This window comes from Anticarsia gemmatalis, chromosome 30 (assembly GCF_050436995.1).
Source record: "Anticarsia gemmatalis isolate Benzon Research Colony breed Stoneville strain chromosome 30, ilAntGemm2 primary, whole genome shotgun sequence".
In the NCBI taxonomy this organism is placed as follows: Eukaryota; Metazoa; Arthropoda; class Insecta; order Lepidoptera; family Erebidae; genus Anticarsia; species Anticarsia gemmatalis.
In genome coordinates, this window is record NC_134774.1 from 4,761,746 (window position 1) to 4,782,704 (window position 20,959).

At 36.5% G+C, this 20,959-nt stretch overlaps 1 protein-coding gene and 1 long non-coding RNA gene across 12 annotated transcripts in view; both read left to right on the forward strand.

Moving 5' to 3' along the window:
* The window catches only part of LOC142985437 (segmentation protein cap'n'collar-like), a 185,414-nt gene that overhangs the window by 86,946 nt on the left and 77,509 nt on the right, over positions 1–20,959 (forward strand). The window lies entirely within an intron of this gene.
* LOC142985443 (uncharacterized) overlaps positions 1–20,959 on the forward strand; it is a 161,186-nt gene that overhangs the window by 62,718 nt on the left and 77,509 nt on the right. The window lies entirely within an intron of this gene.

Below are 20,959 nucleotides of genomic sequence, written 5' to 3' on the forward strand. Positions count from 1 at the left end.
CATAAGACTCTACAGTTAGTTAGTTAGTCGAGGCACCCATAGCCAGTTGCGGTCACCGGTCGGTAAACGATCTGAGGGTTAAGCAAACCTTGACGCGGTCATTCCATAGATGGGTGACCGCATATTGGTATTTGAACTGGGCGTCTCCGGGTACGTAAAAAGTCGGTCCCGGTTGTTGTCAATTAAGATAACAGTCGTTAAGTCACGTCAAAGGCTTGGCTTGAACAACTTTGGCACTAGGTTGACCACTAACCATATGATAATAGTAATAAGAAGTTAGTACTACAACATAGAAATGAATCTAAAGTTCATTGTTATCTATTTAGATGACTAATCATTTACAATAATTGTATTATCATCATATACAAGCAGTTTTTACAGCCCTACACTATTCAAAAATACCTCTTTTCATGTAAACCTAGTGTCAAAGTAGTTGGTACGTTTGACATGAGTTAACTGTTGTTATGTTAAACAACAACCGTGACTTGAAGCACGGAGACGCTCAGCTCAAACACTGCATACATCTATGTAATGTTACTTAACACACTGATCGTTTACCGACCGGTGAGTGATACTAGCTAGTGTCAAAGTAGTTGGTACGTTTGACATGAGTTAACTGTTGTTATGTTAAACAACAACCGTGACATGAAGCACGGAGACGCTCAGCTCAAACACTGCATACATCTATGTAATGTTACTTAACACACTGATCGTTTACCGACCGGTGAGCGCTACTAGCTAGTGTCAAAGTAGTTGGTACGTTTGACATGAGTTAACTGTTGTTATGTTAAACAACAACCGTGACTTGAAGCACGGAGACGCTCAGCTCAAACACTGCGTACATCTATGTAATGTTACTTAACACACTGATCGTTTACCGACCGGTGAGCGCTACTAGCTAGTGTCAAAGTAGTTGGTACGTTTGACATGAGTTAACTGTTGTTATGTTAAACAACAACCGTGACTTGAAGCACGGAGACGCTCAGCTCAAACACTGCATACATCTATGTAATGTTACTTAACACACTGATCGTTTACCGACCGGTGAGCGCTACTAGCTAGTGTCAAAGTAGTTGGTACGTTTGACATGAGTTAACTGTTGTTATGTTAAACAACAACCGTGACTTGAAGCACGGAGACGCTCAGCTCAAACACTGCGTACATCTATGTAATGTTACTTAACACACTGATCGTTTACCGACCGGTGAGCGCTACTAGCTAGTGTCAAAGTAGTTGGTACGTTTGACATGAGTTAACTGTTGTTATGTTAAACAACAACCGTGACTTGAAGCACGGAGACGCTCAGCTCAAACACTGCATACATCTATGTAATGTTACTTAACACACTGATCGTTTACCGACCGGTGAGCGCTACTAGCTAGTGTCAAAGTAGTTGGTACGTTTGACATGAGTTAACTGTTGTTATGTTAAACAACAACCGTGACTTGAAGCACGGAGACGCTCAGCTCAAACACTGCATACATCTATGTAATGTTACTTAACACAGCTCGTTTACTGGTACTGTAAGTTACCCCTATTTCGAACCCTCCACGATTACCTATATCGTGGGACCCCTATATATTTATTAGTAATACATAAGGGTGGAATCGCTACCCCTAATTTAGGGGTGCGATTGAAAGCAAGCGTAGTTTGATTGTATTTATACAATAGCTAGTTTCTTCATTTGAGTGCGTTTGTATTTGATAGTTACCTGGTAAAATATAGTCAATGTTTTATGGAATACTAGCTTTGCTCGCGACTTCGTGTGGAAAGATTTCTTGGTAAAAAGTATCCTATGTGTTAATACAGGTTATAAACTATCTGTGTATCAAATTTTATTAAAATCCGTTTGATAGTTTTTTCGTGAATGAGTAACAAAGATATATACATATTGCAAACTTTCGCAATCATAATATTAGTAGGATGTTCTTTTCTGTATAAAAAGCTGTAATACTGCTAAATTTTATCTTAATCGGTGCAATAGTTTAGCTGTCGAAGTAGAATGGATAAAGTTTATAATTTTTAAATGTTTTTTACTTATCGTATGTCTTATTTTGTCTAGATAGATTTAGATCTATCTAGCAGTTAGGTCAAGAAAGGGCTTAAAATGGTTTTTTTCTTCAATAATTGCTTAAAATAGCATTATTATATTTCAAAGTTTTACTCAAGTCTAGAATCGGCCCTTCTAACCATATGTCATCATATCCTTAGCGATCTTATAAAATATTATAATATTCTTTTCAAATATTCCAAATTTCACAGCAAAAGGAGAATTCCAAAAAATATTTTTTCTCAAACGAGACCCTCTTACATTTGGTATTGTTTCAATCCCCTACGGAACTACCTACCCCCCTGCGTTAGCCGCCGCAATCATTACTCTTATGACGCAGCTATTTCTTGCTTTATACCGCACCGGTACCGGCTTAGTCGTTTCGTAGATACGAAATTGGAAATTATACCATTTTTTTTTTGTTTTTGGGGATTGTGGTTAGGTTCTGTGTTTGATTCACCGTTGACTTTTGTCCAATGATTGTTTGTTTGTCGTATGGTTAGTGGTCAACCTAGTGTCAAAGTTGTTCAAGCCGCCCGAAGGCCTTTGACATGGCTTAACGACTGTTATCTTAGTAGACAACAACCGGGACCGACTTTTAACGCGCCCTCCGAAGCACTTAAACGCCCAGTTCAAATACCAATATGCAGTCACCCATCTATGGAATGACCGCACTAACGGTTGCTTAACCCACAGATCGTTTACCGACCGGTGAGCGCAACTGGCTATGGGCGCCTCTTTTCTGTCCAATAATTTAGTAGAGTCTTGTATGCAAGGTTCGCGGCTGGAGGTATACAACATACAGAATGTATAACATCAGTGACTCGGCTTATACAGCTGACGGTGACCTGTTTGATACAGATACTTTATTTTAGAAATACATCCCATTTTTTCCAGGAAATCTTTCCACGCGAGCACAGTCGCGGGCAGAAGTAGTATTACTTACCTACTTTATAAAAATGGGTATTTTTGTTAGAAAAATATGGAGTTACGATGTTGTTTGTTTGTCGTATGGTTAGTAGTCAACCTAGTGTCAAAGTTGTTCAAGCCGCCCGGAGGCCTTTGACATGGCTTAACGACTGTAATCTTAGTAGACAACAACCGGGACCGACTTTTAACGTGCCCTCCGAAGCACGGCGACGCCCACTTTAAATACCACTATGCGGTCACCCATCTATGGAATGACCGCGCCAATGGTTGCTTAACCCACAGATCGTTTACCGACCGGTGAGCGCAACTGGCTATGGAGTTACGATAATATATCAAGATTTACAAATCATAAATCAAAATTTAAAATATTCATTGGATACAATTTTGGAAGTTGAAATGAAAAATCTTTGAGAACTTTGAATTGAGTTGAAAAAACTCGATTATCTCACAATTTTTGGAAAAGACATGTTTCTAACTTATCTTGGGTAGGGTTGTCACTAAAGCAAATAACCCTTAATATTAAATTAATAGGCTAATATATTAAATTGAAACGGTAACGTGGTCTTAAGATTGCTCTTACATTTGGCAAAATATAGATTACTTAGCTGACCCGCGCAACTTTGCTTGCGTGACATAAGAGAGAATGGGTCATAATTTTCCCGTTTTGTGACATTTTTTACTCGTACCCTGCTCCTATTGGTCGTAGCGTGAAAAGCTTATAGCCTTCCTCGATAAATGGGCTTACTAACACTGAAAGAATTTTTCAAATCAGACCAGTACTTCCTGAGATTAGCGCGTCCAAACAAACAAACAAACTTTTTAGCTTTATAATATTAGTGTAGATGAAAATAAATATGGATAAGTAACTACTAGAATATATTTTAATGACATTCTTTTATAGCTTTTATCCCAAACTAAAATCTAGTTACTTCTAATTAATATTGTAAACTTAAATACGTAATTTCTTTATTTAACGCACTTAAATCGGAAATTTCAAATTACATGTATCAGATAACTTATAAAATGATTTTTTATAGTTTTCATATAATATATCTGCCACTTTATCTAGCAAATAAATTTACTGTCTACTTATTCCAAAACTATGTTTCACAAAATACTTTGCCAGCCCTAACACTCTCTTGTAATGAAACATCAAAAACCACTATATTAAGACCTTCCTCGCCGTTCTCTACAAACTAAAATATCTTTATATAAGAACATTTGTACTAAAGATGAGAGTTCTTTATAATATGGTCTTAAAGACCAAGCGGCCGCATTGATCTCAAATGTTGAACGTTTTAGAGATCCACACAAATTGCGCTCACCGGTCGGTAAACGATCTGTGGGTTAAGCAACCGTTGGCACGGTCATCTAGCTGAAGAGTTTGTTTGTTTTAAAGTGCTTATCTCAGGAACTACTGGTCCGATTTGAAAAATTCTTTCAGTGCTAGATAGCCCATTTATCGAGGAAGGCTATAGGCTATATATCATCACGCTACGACCAATGGGAGCAGAGTAGCAGTAAAAAATGTTACAAAAACGGGGAAAATTGTGACCCATTCTCTCTTATGTGACGCAAGCGAAGTTGCGCGGATCGGCTAGTTCTATAGATGGGTGACCGCATAGTGGTATTTGAACTGAGCGTCTTCGCAGGTAAAAAGTCGGTCCCGGTTGTAGTGGTCAATTGAGATAACAGTCGTTAAGCCATGTCAAAGGTCTACGGGCTTGAAAAACTTTGACACTGGGCAAAGGCCGTAATGAGGGAGGGGTTAGGCCTTAAGTCCACCACGCTGGCAAAGTGCGGGGACTTTGCATACCTTCAAGAACTGTTCTAAACAACTCTCAGGCATGCAAGGTTGCATCACGATGTTTTCCTTCACCGTTGGAACAAGTGATCATTATTTCTAATACACACATAACTTGGAAAAGTCATTGGTGTGTTGCCTCGGGTTCGAACCTTTTCAATTCATGCGGAACCTAATGCCAGAATACAAATTCGGCTTGACCATTTTCGATGGAACTTTTACATTTCTACAAGTCATCGCGCCGGCTTGGTCTCTTATTAATAACATTTTTTATTTCTTTCTCTCCCTTTTATATCGATTGCGAGTATTATTTCATATTTTTGAATTGTCGACCATGTTGAAATTATCCTGCATTGTACCCTTTAAAGAAATGGGGTGATGATATAATCACGCTAACTTTAAGATTTTTTATGATCTGAAATGAATGTCTTTATCTAGCTGTCTTTGAGCTAAAGTTGTATCTGAATTGTTAAAGCCTTTTGTTTTAAGAATATAACTCAGTACTCATATACAGAATTTTGCGATGGGAATGATCGAGTAATACTCTAACACGAATAAACAATTTTGACGCTACGGTGTCGAGTAAAACTCACTGCTCGATCAAATATAACTCTGTATAAGTGAGTTAAATGTTTAGGTATTTAAATAAGCTTTTCTCTAAAACATTACAAATATGTATTTGGCTGTCTCCGTGGCGCAGTGTTTCAGGTCGCCACGCCGCTACCATTGCGTCGGGAGGTCACGGGTTCGATTCCCACACGGAACAATTATTTGTGCGATCCACAAATAATAGTTTCGGGTTGTACTTTGTGTCCGTTGTTTGTATGTTTGTAAAAGTCCCCGCGACACAAGAGCAATTCTTAGTGCGGGAGTTCGCTCTTTTAGAATTAAAGAATACAGAAACTGTATTATTATAAACTGATTGCGTCTAATTGATATAACTAATTATGTATTATGCATTTTGCTTTTATATAAAAAATAATCATATGAAACGTACACAATTAAAAAACCTAATTAAAAAAGAAAGAAAGAAAAAAAATACACCCACATTTTGGTATATACCGGGCACTTTACAGACCTACCTATATACCCCTATAACAATAACACACAAACTCCCCTTACAATTGACACACACACACACACAAACAACTAATGCATAATAACATAATTAATGATATATTCCTTCGGGATTGAGTTGTAACTATAAATCATATAGTATTATTCAACCATTGTCGAGTATGAATAGAATTTCTGATATGTATATTTAAAATACAGCTGTACTGATGTACAAAAGAATGTTTTTTATACAAGCTTTTACTGTCCCACTGCTGGGCAAAAGTCTCATCAAAATCAAAATGAAATAATCTATTCATTTATGTCAAAAATTGTCACTTATGATAGTCGTTACAATTACTGAATCTACCACTAGCTCGGAAAGTGTACAGCCTTATGAGAAGAGCTAGCAACAAACTCACACACACTCTTTTCAATCGCCAAAAGATTTTTTGATTTCTCTCGTGAAGGGAGGGGTTAGGTCTTTAGTCCACTACGCTGACCAAAGAGACTTTGTATACCTTCAAGAACTGTTCTAAACAACTCTCAGGCATACAAGGTTGCATCACGATGTTTTCCTTCACCGTTGGAACAAGTAATCATTTCTAATACACACATAACTTGGAAAAGTCATTATTGTGATGCCTCGGGTTCCATATGGCTATCACTGCTTTACATTTTGAGATATTCTTAAAAATGCGTAATTTTGTATACATTGATGATGTGCACAAGTTTTTTTCATGGTGTTTATAAAATGATATTTTTCCTAAAGGACGGTTCTTAAAACAAAATCTGTCTTCAGTCTGGAGGAGGGCTTTTTTAAAGAATTTTGAAAAACAGTAGAATAGTCTGTCTTCAGTCTGTCCTGGTCTGAACTCAAGTCATTTTTGAATCGTGTAGGGCCATGAAAACTGCTTGTATATGATGATAATACATTTATTATAAATGATTAGTCATCTAAATAGATAACAATGAACTTTAGATTCATTTATAGTTCTAGTTTTAACTTTAGAGTCTTAGGTTTGAATCCGGGAAAGAGCTCTTGAGTATTTCATGTTAATATTTTTTGGATTTGTTCGGATGAATTATACAAAAACGGATCTAGCGATTCTGATGAAATTTAGAGTTCAGATACTATAAAAACTAATGCTCGCATTTAAATGTATTATTCCATAACAATATACCAGTACTTTAAGATTGTTTTTCGAAAGAAATCTCAGGCTAGGTTTATCTGCGGGCCTAACACTATCTTATTGGTAAATTTCTTCGAAATCGATTTAGAGGTTCAGACGTATAAATTTTACGGACGGACTGTCGCTTTTATAATATAGACGAATTTTCGTCTGAAACTGTCTGAAACACTGAATTACAATAGGTACTTGTTTTCATCTTACTCATTATTATACTATAAATACGAAATATTCTGAAAATGTATCTCTGAATGTGTCTATATCTATCTCTGAATATGTATGTATATTTCTTACTCTTTCACGAAAAAACTACTTAAAGGATTTTAATGAATTATGGTACATAGATACTTTATAACCTATATTAACATATAGCATAAGTACTTTTTACTGCAACAAATCATTTCACGCGAACGAAATAGCGAGCAGAATCTAGTCAAACTTCAATCTAAAAAAAATTACCAGCAGAAATGTACTCCAAAAATTGTAAAATAAAATTGTCAATCCACCAATTAGTTCCGAAACCCGTATTGCACCCTTTTTTTCAACCCTTTCAAAGCTTAACTGCTACTTTTGTAGATAATATTAACACTTCGACTAAAGAGATAAAAAGGGAAACCCTTTTTGGGTTTTTGTGGTCACTAATTGCATTGCAGTAGTCGAATGAAGTATGTCAAAGATGCTTTTAAGATAAGATGGAAAAAAATTTTTTTTGCAAAATTTGGTTGAGCAGTGCTAGCCAAGTTTTTTTCTTTTTTTTGTCGTATGGTTAGTGGTCAACCTAGTGGCAAAGTTGTTCAAGCCGTGCCTTTGACATGGCTTAAAGATTGTTATCTTAATTGACAACAACCAGGACCGACTTTTACGTGCCCTCCGAAGCACGGAGACGCCCAGTTTCGATACCACTATGCGGTCACCCATCTATGGAGTGCCCGCGCCAAAGTTTCCTTTACCCACACATCGAAATTTCCAATTATCTATTATATAAATAAAAAATAGCTTGCGGACCAATTTCACGACTTCTGAATAACTATCGCGTAATTTATCAAGTGGAAATCAGACAGATTTTTGCACATATTTGTTCTAGTCATATTAATAAATATACTTATTCAATACAAAATTCATGTTTTTATTCGAACTTGCATTTTCTGAGATTAGCGCTTTCAAAAAAACATATTTCAGCATTCTATTATTAGTATAGATACGGTTTTCCGACATTTAAACATATGTTGTAAAAAAGCCTAAATCGTAGTCCTAATTAATAATTTTATCTTGTCATATAGATTACCTGACACTTATCTGTGAGTCGCCAAACTAGTGGTTACACGTTATCAATGCAACGTAAAGCAATTTCTACACCGATATTTTATAGATGGGTATCCCTATTACATTGGGAATGAGCGCAACGTACCTAAAAGCTCACAATACTATTGTTTTACCCGGAAACTTATAAAATATAAATTGAACTTTATTTACCAATCAATAAGGTCGAAAATACAGTGTTCAAATAAAAGGTTTTTACGATCTTTTGTGTGTAAGAGAGAAATTATTGATTACAACCAGCCGACCAATCAGAGGGCTTCGTTTCACAAGATGGCCGCCGAGGGTAGCAATCCCTTACGGAATGTTACACACCTAATTTATTAGGCTTTGTTGAGGCCGACATTAATCTTTTTCTTGCTTTTATTAATGATGTAGACACGTTTTATTTTAATGAAATGGCAACGGCCATTTTGGTTTTTCGATTTAGCGTGCCCTATTGATTTTGTGGATAGAAATTCTAGATGCATAATGTTTAGGTATCATTTCGATACCTCCTATTTATATTACTATTTTTATATATGAGCAGTGATATAAGTTGATACCTCCCACGCAAGTGGTCGCAGGTTCGAACCCGAGGCAACACACCAATGACTTTTCGAAGTTATGTGTCTATTAGAAATAATTATCACATGCTCCAACGGTGAAGGAAAAACATCGTGAGGAAACCTTGCATGCCTTAAATTTGTTTAATACATTTATTGCGGGCATCCAAAGTCCCCAACCCGCACTTGACCAGCGTGGTGGACTTAAGGCCTAACCCATCTCTTATTACGGGAGGAGACCCTTGCCCAGCAGTGGGACAGTAATGGGTTAAAAGAAAACATATTATAGTAGTTTTTTTAACTAAGATAGGTTTATAGCGTGTTTATGAATAATAAAAATTACTGTCCCACTGTTAGGCAAGGGTCTCCTCCCGTAATGAGGGAGGGGTTAGGCCTTAAGTCCACCACGCTGACTAAGTGCGGGTTGGTGACTTAATTTATAAATACATAATAATTTAGGTTAAGTACAGACCCTTATGATAGTCAATGATACAGAGAGTGAATTTACCGCCAGTTCGGAAGGTAGGACCAATGAGAAGAGCTGCCAACTAACTCCTGGACACTCTTTTTAATCGTCAAATATTTATTCGCTATCAAAAAGTGGCATTTTTTAATCTACATTAGAATTTTCTCTATAGTAGTTTGGTAACGTGCCCGGTATATGACATACTCGGTCCCTATTACATGAGACTAACATTGTTAATAGCAAAACGTGGAAATCTAAAACTCAAAGGTGACTGACTGACATAGTGATCTATCAACGCACAGCACAAACCACTACTGGACGGATCGAGCTGACATTTGACATGCAGGTACATGTTATTACGTAGGCATCCGCTAAGAAAGGATTTTGATCAATTCTACCCCCAAGGGGATAAAATAAGGGATGAAAATTTGTATGAACATTCTGTCCTAACTCACAAACACTATAAAGCCAGTATTTCATACGCCTCTGCTTACATCGTTTCTTTTTAACAGTCGTAATGTTAACGAAAACATTTTGCTACAAATAAAATTAAAAAGTAACCGGAAGAGCTGCGCTAGTCATGATGACGTCACAACATGGCCGACCAGTCATCACATTTCGGCAATTTTTAGTTTTCTCCAAAACTTACTAATACACTTGTGAGTTCTGATTAGTTATAAAGTCTTTTAAAGTACTAGGTTTTCTGTCGTATGGTTAGTGGTCAACCTAGTGTCAAAGTTATTCAAGTCGCCCGAAGGCCTTTGACATGGCTTAACGACTGTTATCTTAGTAGACAACAGTCGGGACCGACTTTTTACGTGCCCACCGAAGCACGGACACGCTAAGTTCAAATACCGCTATACGGTCACCCATCTATGGAATGAAAGATTTGTGAGCATATTGAGAATCTAAATGCTCACAAAATTTCATGAGAATCGGTCAAGCCGTTTCGGAGGAGTACGGTAACTAATATTGTAACATGGAACATTTAAATATAAGATAGCTGACCCGCGCAACTTCGCTTGCATCACATAAGAGAGAATGGGTCATAAATTTTCCCGTTTTTGTAACATTTATTACTGATACTCTGCTTCTATTGGTCGTAGCGTGATGATATATAGCCTATAGCATTCCTCGATAAATGGGCTATCTAACACTGAAAGAATTTTTCAAATCGGACCAGTAGTTCTTGAGATTTGCGCGTTCAAATAAACTCTTCAGCTTTATAATATTAGTATAGATATTTTTTACCACTACATCATATTTTGGCCCGGGTTTGAAACGTGGGTTTCCAATCTATACTAATATTATAAAGCTGAAGAGTTTGTTTGTTTGAATGCGCTTATGTCAGGAACTAGGTACTGGTCCGATTTGAAAAATTCTTTCAGTGTTAGATAGCCCATTTATCGAGGAAGGCTATAGGCTATATATCATCACGCTACGACCAATAGGAGCAGAGTACCAGTAGTAAATGTTACAAAAACGGGGTACAATACAATTTTTTTTTTTTTTTTTTTACTATGGTAACCAAATAACATACTTATATAGATAAATTGACAACCAGGCTCAGAACAAATACTCGTGCTCATCACACAAAGATTTGTCCCGGGTAGGATTCGAACCCACCACACGCGGCGCTACGGTTGTTACGGCGAGGTGACCGCTTAAACCACTGCGCCAAACGTGCAGTTAAATATTATTATATTAGTACTTCTATCATGTAAAACGCTGAACGCGATGACTGGCGGCCATGATGGACAGTCACCATGACTCGATGAGTGAAAGTGTACTAAGTTCGGTGCCTGGCAATAGTAAATATTGTAGTGTTTGTAGTGAATATGAGGCGAATAGCCAGTTGCGCTCACCGGTTAAACCATCTGTGGGTTAAGCAAACGTTGCCGCGGTCATTTTATAGATGGGTGACCGCATAGTGGTATTTGAATTTAGCGTCTCCGTGCTTCGGAGGGCACGTAAAAAGTCGGTCTCGGTTGTTGTCTATTAAGATAACAGTCGTTAAGATACATCAAAGGTCTACAGTCTTGAACAACTTTGACACTAGTTTGACCACTAACCATACGATAAGAGGAAGAGAATGCAAGTAGTAGCCCATAGCCAGTTGCGCTCACCGGTCGGTAAACCATCTGTGGGTTAAGCAACCGTTGCCGCGGTCATTCTATAGATGGGTGACCGTGTAGTGGTATTTAAGCTGGGCGTCTCCGTGCTTCGGAGGGCACGTAGGGTGCGCTAAACAATATTGAATAGATAAACCACCGCTAAATGTACCTCAGAAACCAGTAAGTAATGTTACTTAACACACTGATCGTTTACCGACCGGTGAGCGTTAGTATTGAAATGAATAAGAGATATATTTCTGTCTCGCTTTTAATTAACTTTTTGTTCGCACCTGCGTCTGATAGAAGTATTCTTATTGTGGAGTGTGTATTTGATACGGAGATAGGAATGTTAGTAAGAGGTCCCAGGATTGATACCCGGGCCGGACATACTTGTTTTATATATACTAGTACTTGCAGACTGGCAAGATTTCGTCCGGGTCTAGTATAGTATAGTATATACTAGCTGACCCGGCAAACGTGGCTATGCCATAAAAAAAATGTGTCACTTAGGTGTATGAAAAATAGATGTTGGCCGATTCTCAGACCTAGTCAATATGCTCACAAAATTTCATGAGAATCGTTCAAGCCGTTTCAATTTCAAAGGAGAATGCTCAAAATGTATGGGAAAAAAACCCAGGCCGTACACAAACGGTGTGTAACTCAGAATTTTAGTGATACTGAGTGATTCAATTCCAGATATTCGCCTCTATCAAATTCGATGGCTAAATACTATTTTTTGCTGTTATCTACTATTTAAAAGGTGAATTTAAAAAGTAAATATTTTTCAAACATTCATCACAATGATTATTTTTTGAATAATATAATTGTATTAGCAAATATCTAATACTAATAAATAATTAATTTTAATGGAACTGAGATTAAAAAAAAATAATTAACAATAAAATAATTATATTCTATCACTACATAGTACATAGAAGGTGCCAGCTGCATTTCTTCCCGTGCATACTGCAAAAGTCAGTCGAGGGATGGAAGGGTTTGGTGCTTCATAGGCTATATAGGCTAGCAATCTACCACCATGACAACACTTTTCTACCTTTTAATAGCCCTCCAATTGTCTGCCAACCCGCATTAGACCAGTGTGGTGGATTAAGGCCTGATCCCCCTCTTTGTTAAGAGGGAAGGCTCGTGCCCCTCGGTGGGGACATATATGACCTGGTGATGATGACTCATTTTTCAAAAATATATTTTTTAATATTTTTAATTTGTAACTCAGTTACATACCTATATTAAAAATGTGTGACCCAAAAAAGATTAAACATTTATATAGGTAACTTATTTAAAAAAATATAAAAATATATTGAAAACCCCTACTGAAAAGTTATAGCAAAATAGTATGTTCAGCCATCGAATTTGATAGAGGTAAACATTGGGAATTCAATTACACAGTATAATAAATTTTTTGAGTTACATAACTTTTGTGTACAGCTTGGGTTTTTTTTGAGCATTCTCCTTTGTAGGTATATTAGATGTTATTTTAATTTGTCCGGGTATTGCTATTTTTTTTTCCAATACCATAGTAATATCGATCCCATACTAACCTTGTTTCGACATTAACAAACATATTTAAAGAGAGAATTATATAATTATTTAATTCAATATGCCAGACCAAGTGCGGGGACTTTGTATACCTTCAAGAACTGTTCTAAACAACTCTCAGGCATGCAAGGTTGCATCACGATGTTTTTCTTCACCGTTGGAACAAGTGATCATTATTTCTAATACACACATAACTTGGAAAAGTCATTGGTGTGTTATCACTAGCGTGGCGAAAGTCAGTATATATTTAGATGTCCATAACAAGAGTATATTTATTCAATTCTAATTATTTTTAGTTGCGTATATATAAAGATTCATATACTTTATTAGATACTAGCTGACCCGCGCAACTTCGCTTGCGTCACATAAGAGAATCATAATTTTCCCCGTTTTTGTAACATTTTTCACTGGTACTCTGCTCCTATTGGTCGTAGCGTGATGATATATAGCCTATAGCCTTCCTCGATAAATGGGCTATCTAACACTGAAAGAATTTTTCAAATCGGACCAGTAGTTCCCGAGATTAGCGCGTTCAAACAAACAAACAAACAAACTCTTCAGCTTTATAATATTAGTATAGATTATAGTTCATTGAACTCTCTTGTATGTACAAACAGACAATCATACCTTTTGCCATAGGTAGGGAATTCCACTTGGTACGATCCTTACAAACTACCCTTGCTTCATTCACATACATACATGTTGTCATACAGGACCTTTTAATGATAGTTTCTATACATTTTCAAAAGTCTTTCAAAAGTCAAAGATTTCTCTCTCAGTGTAGTCTTTCTTCCAACTATGTTGGAGTCAGCTTCCAGTCTCACCGGGTGCAGCTGAATACCAGTATTATACATGCAGCGACTGTCTATCAGACCTACACAACACAGTTACCTGACTTATAACACGATACTAAGTAAGACTGGTTGTCAGACTTTCAAGCTTCTGACTACTGTTAACGACTGTCAAAGATCTTCGACAATGGCACCCACAATTTAATAAGTCCTGAGAATCGTATGATTTAAAGTCCCCAAAAGTCCCTCTTTATTAAAGCACGATTAACTCAAAAATTACTTAACAGATTTTTATAATATTTTCACCAATAGACAGAGTGATTCTTGAAGAAGGTTTTAGTGTAATAAAACATTAAGGTTTTATATTGTTAATTTTATGTTAATTGATTAATTTACATGAATAAGGGAGAGATCTTTATGTGAAAGATATGATGGAATTTCTGGACCAAATATTGATAGATTTATTTTCAAATGAGAAATTTTAAGTAATTTTAATATATTATTAGTTTCAAGTGAATATTACTTAAATTTGCTTAAATTTATCAAGATAATAGATTACCGAGGAAAGAATATTCTTCTATTTTTAATTAAAAAACAAAGGGCAAAGACGTAGTCATATATAAGACTTACTTAACTTCTAAAATAAAATCGTAAATTATCCTCAACCGAGAATCGAAGTCCTTATAACAAGAAAAAAACGAACCATACCTAAATACCCGCACACACAATCAAATATCCTGCCAATAAAAAAAACAAAATCGACATTCCGACCGCAACAACAAACATATATCCATCTCTCTTTAACACACACAAAACGCATATGAAAGACAGAGATAAACGTATATTTGTTGTAACGTATTAAGCCCCGCCTACCGGCGCTGTAGGCAACCGTGGTTGGACGAAACAATGAGAAAAAAAAAACGTTTGAAGCAAGGGACATAAGTTATACAGGCCCATTATTGAACGGAACCTGAAGGAATAATGTCCTTTACTGACCCGAAATATTAAAAAAGTGAAAATCATAGTGCTTAAAACTGCTGGGTCATGGACAATTGCGATTTTTTTTTAATTGTGTCATAGTGCGTAGTTGGAGTGTGTGTGTTTTTAAATTTGGTGGTTTGAAATAGGAACGCTTTGTTTTTAATTAAGGTATGTCCTTTTTTATTAAAGTTTGTTTTATAACTACTGAATAAGTTTCGCGTAAATTATCAGGAGATATTTTGGCAGTATTGCTTTTAATTTATTTACGTTTATTGCATCCTTTGGTTATGTTATCTAACACTTAAAAGCTATGAAACTGCGTGTTATCTTTTCACTATTATAGTGTCAAATGTATTTAAACAAATACATACATAAATTCCTAAAATCACGCCCTTTTCTCATAGGGGTAGGCAGAGATCAAAGAACGTCACTTGGTACGATCCTTACAAACTTCCCTTGCTTCATTCACATACATACATGTTGTTATACAGGATTTATATTTTATGAAAATGTTAGTAAACTTCTTGCCCGCGACTTCGTTTGCGAAGAGTAAAGATATTAAGCTCGTGAGCCACGTAGTCCTCGAGATACAAAATATGCTATGTTCTTTCTCAGGTCTGAAACTGTAATAATAAATTGAACCCATTAATGTCCTACTGCTGGGTAAGGGTCTCATCTCGCATTGAGGGAGAGGTTAGGTCTTGAGTCCACCACGTTAACCAAGTGCGGGGACTTTGCATACCTTTAAGAATTGTTCTAAAAAGCTCTCACACATTTAAGGTTTCATCACAATTTCATAATTTCTTCCCCTACCCGACGGAATTTTTTCACCGTATGGTTAGTGGTCAACCTAGTGTCAAAGTTGTTCAAGCCGCCCGAAATGCCCTTGAAATGGCTTAATTCTAATCGACTTTTACCGTGCCCTTCGAAGCACGGAGACGCTAAGCTCAAACACCACTATACAGTCACACATCTATGTAATAACCGCAAATACAAATTTGAACTGAGTGTCACCGTGCTTCAGAGGGTACGCAAAATGTCGGTACCGGTTATTATTTACTAAGATAACAGTCGTTAAGTCATGTCAAAGACTTTTGACTAACATTGACACTAGTTTGATCACTAATCATACGATAATATAAATAAAAATACCTAAATAGAAACGCTTAGGATTCTTGTGCTTCAAATTTTTCTTGTCTTCAGCTCATGACTTCGTCCGTGTGAAAAAACATCCCGGGGTAAAAAGTATCTTATATGTTAACATATATAAGTTAATACAGATTCTAAACTACCTGTGTAACAAATTTCATTAAAATCCGTCTTGTAGTTTTTTCGTGAAAGAGTAACAAACATCCATCCATACTCACAAACTTTCGCATTTATAATTCTAGCATGAAATGCAACTTTAAAACAAAATGGCTACTTTTACTTCAAATATTGTTACTCATCCATTCCAATAACATTATACTGTATAAGGAATAATTTCATCTCCATCTATACTAATATTATAAAGCTGAAGAGTTTGTTTGTTTGTTTGTTTGAACGCGCTAATCTCAGGAACTACTGGTCCGATTTGAAAAAATATTTCAGTGTTAGATAGCCCATTTATCGAGGAAGGCTATAGGCTATATAACATCACGCTACTGTCATAAGGAGCGGAGTAGCAACTAAAATGTTACAAAACGGGGAAAATTTTGACCCATTCTCACAGGTGACGCAAGCGAAGTTGCGCGGGTCAGCTAGTACTGTTTATGGAATAATTTCATCTCCATATTAGTATATATAATTTGTTGACTTTCAATATTTTGATTTTCAATCCATACTAATATTATAAATGCGAAAGTAACTCTGTCTGTCTGTCTGTCTGTCTGTCTGTCTGTCTGTCTGTCTGCTACTCAATCACGCCTAAACTACTGAACCAATTTGCATGAAATTTGGTATTGAGATATTTTGATACCCGAGAAAGGACATAGGCTACTTTTTACCCCGGGAAAATGACGCATTTCCCGGGAAAATTCAGGTGGCGAACGAAGTCGCGAATAATCAATATTATAATGACACTGAATTAACAAAAATCCGTTGTCATGGCAGCTGTTTTAATGGCGGATATGCCTTAGCGCGATTTCGTTAGGTTTATTAAGAGATATAAATAATTTTGAGAATATTTTTCGTGAAAAAAAAGCATATTTTATATCATCACGCTACGACCAATAGGAGCAGAGTAACAGTAAAAAGTGTTACAAAAACGTGGAAAATTTTGACCCACTCTCTCTTATGTGACGCAAGCGAAGTTGCGCGGGTCAGCTAGTAGATATTATAAAGCTGAAGAGTTTGTTTGTTTGTTTGAACGCGCTAATCTCAGGAATTACTGGTCCGATTTGAAAAATTCTTTCAGTATTAGATAGTCCTTTTATCCAGGAAGGCTATAGGCTATATATCATCCCGCTACGACCAATAGGAGCAGAGTAGCAATAAAAAATGTAACAAAAACGGGGAAAATCTTGACCCATTCTCTCTTATGTGACGCAATCGAAGTTGCGCGGGTCAGCTAGTTTCTAATATGCGGTTAAATGACTTGTTATAACGGTGAAGGAAAATATAATGTGTGAGTTGTTTAAACAGTTGTTGTAGTAATGTAAAGTGTCACTTGATCACTGTGATGTACTCTACCTCTCATAGAGACATGTACCCAGCAGTAGGATTATGATCACGTTGTTATAACGGTGAAGGAACGAGCAATGTCATGTGTGAGAGTTGTTTAAACAGTTGTTGTAGTAATGTAAAGTGTCACTTGATCACTGTGATGTACTCTACCTCTCAAAGAGACACGTGCCCAGCAGTGGGACTGTACTAAGTTAAATTTACCACCGGTCGGTAAACGATCTGTGGGTTAAGCAACCGTTGCCGCGGTCGTTCCATAGATGGGTGACCGCATAGTGGTATTTGAGCTGGGCGTCTCCGAGGGCACGTAAAAAGTCGGTCCCGGCTGTTGTCTACTAAGATAACAGTCGTTAAGCCACGTCAAAGGCCTTTCGGGCTTGAACAACTTTGACACTAGGTTGACCACTAACCGAAAATACGACAGAATAGAGAGAATCTTGTCCTACAGGATTTTGATATTAATATTATAAATTATGTCACGGTGTTTCGGCTAAACTGCTGAATTCATTGTGTATGGAGATGCAATAGCATATACATTTTATGAATATTTTGAACAAGCGACGCCGGAAAATATCATTGCGTCCGAAGCCCTTGCCAGTGCAATCTATACTAATATTATAAAGCTGAAGAGTTTGTTTGTTTGTTTGAACGCGCTAATCACAGGAACTACTGGTCGGATTTGAAGAATTCTTTCAGTGTTAGATAGTCCATTTATCGATTTATTTACTCAATCACGCCTCAACTACTGCACCATTTTGCATGAATTTTGGAATGAAGATATTTTGATAACCGAGAAAGGACATAGGCTATATATCATCACGCTACGACCAATAGGGGCAGAGTTCCAGTGAAATATGTTACAAAAATGGGGAAAAAATTCACCCATTCTCTCTTATTGGACGCAAGCTAAGTTGCGCGGGTCAGCTAGTATTAAATAATGTAAATGCCAATATTATCAACAATTGGTTAGTCGACTAAGTTAACGAATAATTATTAAACTTGTACTCGTAAAAGATTCATCTAAAATGCTCAGACTACGTAATTTTTCGTAAATAATGTTGAAATTATTACAAACTGAAACATTTTATCACGCATTTATTTGATACCAACGAAAATAAGACACTGTGACGTCACTATGTCGTATTTCTATACTAAAATGTGTTTTTGACGTTTCATAAAGAGTAGCTGATTTGACTGATAGTAACCTGATACGCGGATTATACCGTGGGTCTAATCTAGTGATACTATAGAACTAAAAATAAATCACCGACATGTCTGTACGCGTATTACTTTTGAACAACTAAACTAAATTATGTTTGTTTGTCGTATGGTTAGTGGTCAACCTAGTGTCAAAGTTGTTCAAGCCCGAAAGGCCTTTGACATGGTTTAACGACTGTTATCTTAGTAGACAACAACCGGGACCGACTTTTAACGTGCCCTCCGAAGCACGGAGACGCTCAGCTCAAATACCACTATGCGGTCACCCATCTATGGAATGACCGCGCCAACGGTTGCTTAACCCACAAATCGTTTACCGACCGGTGAGTGCAACTGGCTATGGGCGTCTTTATAATATTAGTATCGAAATCCCATGAGTACAGGCAAATCAATTTTCAAAAATCATCTTTTTGACAGATCCGCCATCTTTTTTTTCTTCTTTTCCCGCTAAATTATTGAACAGTAGTCGTTTACTGACTGATCAATCATAAGTTGACTTATGAAATGTCAAAATATTTATAAAATTATCGATCAGGCTCTTGGGATAAAATTTCAATGGAATTTTGATATTATTGTACTTATTTAGTTATGCTATTATGTGTATTTTTTCATGTGGGTTTGTTCGCGTTTGATGGCACTTTTTTGCACTATTTACTATACTAGCTGACCCGCGCAACTTCGCTTGTGTCACATAAGAGAGAATGGATCAAAATTTCCCCGTTTTAGTAATATGTTTCGTTGCTATTCCGCTCCTATAGGTCGTAGCGTGATGAAATATAGCCTATAGCTTTCTTCGATAAATGGGCTATCTAACACTGAAAGAATTTTTCAAATCGGACCAGTAGTTCTTGACATTAGCGCGTTAAAACAAACAAACAATCAAACAAACTCTTCAGCTTTATTATATTAGTATAGATTAGTATAGATATGTAGACAGACAGACAGATATAATATCACGCCTTTTATACCCGAAGATGTACGAAATACACCCACGTTTCGCCATTAACAATGTTAGTCTCATGTAATAGGGGGTGAGTATGTCATATAGCGGGCACGTTACCAAACCCCGAACTATTAATAATGATCTAATATAATACATACATACATAATATCACGCCTTTTTCCCATAGAGGTTGGCAGAGAGCAAAGAACGTCACTTGGTACGATCCTTACAAACTCCCCTTGCTTCATTCACATACATACATGTTGTCATACAGGACCGTCGGTTACGAGTAGCACCTGACCTTTTTACAACACATCACCGATATGATCTAAAATATATAATACTTATTTTAACGAAAATCTAGCTTGAGCTTATAAATTGATATTGTTTCTTTAATTCAATACAATTTGAAACGAAATCTGTAATATTTTTAACTCAAAATCCTTAGCTTCAAATCTTTAGTATTCCAATATCGATACAATCAAAATACGGACGAAAAAAAAGCAAAAAAAAACTCAACCACGACTTTTAAATTGAGAACAGCCCACACTTGTTCGAAATTCAAAAGGGCCGAGGAGAAAAAACGTTCGGAAAGAACTCGTTTTTTGAATTGAAAATGTTTAAAGTGTCTTTTAAAAGTGGTTTGGTTTCTGAACGAATAATTTTAGTTGTAATTCTTATGAAGCAATGTTTTGAAATAGTGAATAATTTTTGATATTTTCTTTGGGTATTTTTTTGTTTTTTGGAAAATAACAACTTTACACTAAGAATTCTAAGAATTGCTCTTGTGTCGCGGGGACTTTTACAAACATACAAACAACGGACACAAAGTACAACCAGACCCGAAACAATTATTTTTGAATCGCACAAATAATTGTCCCGTCTGGGAATCGAACTCTTAACCCTTGCGGCGTAAAAGCAGCCAAAAATATTATCAAATTTAATTAAATTTTGATTTAACTTGAGATGCTTTTATAAATTTCAAAAAAAAAATTATTAGGTAGATGTCTTTAAATAAAGTACTTATATAATCTAAACTAATTAAAAATCCATTTTAAATTATATACTTATACTTTTTGCCTTTCGGTACCCAGCGGGCGTCGAGCTTTGAATGAGGATCAAACTGGCGACCTCCCGCCGCGAGGGCAATGTTCACACCCTTATATAATGTAAAAGGGTTTTTTAACTTATATACTTGAGGCGCTCATAGCCAGTTGCGCTCACCGGTCGGTAAACGATCTGTGGGTTAAGCAACTCTAGGCGCGGTCATTCCATAGATGGGTGACCGCATAGTGGTATTTGAGTTTGGGTGTTTCCGTGCTTCAGAGGGCATGTAAAA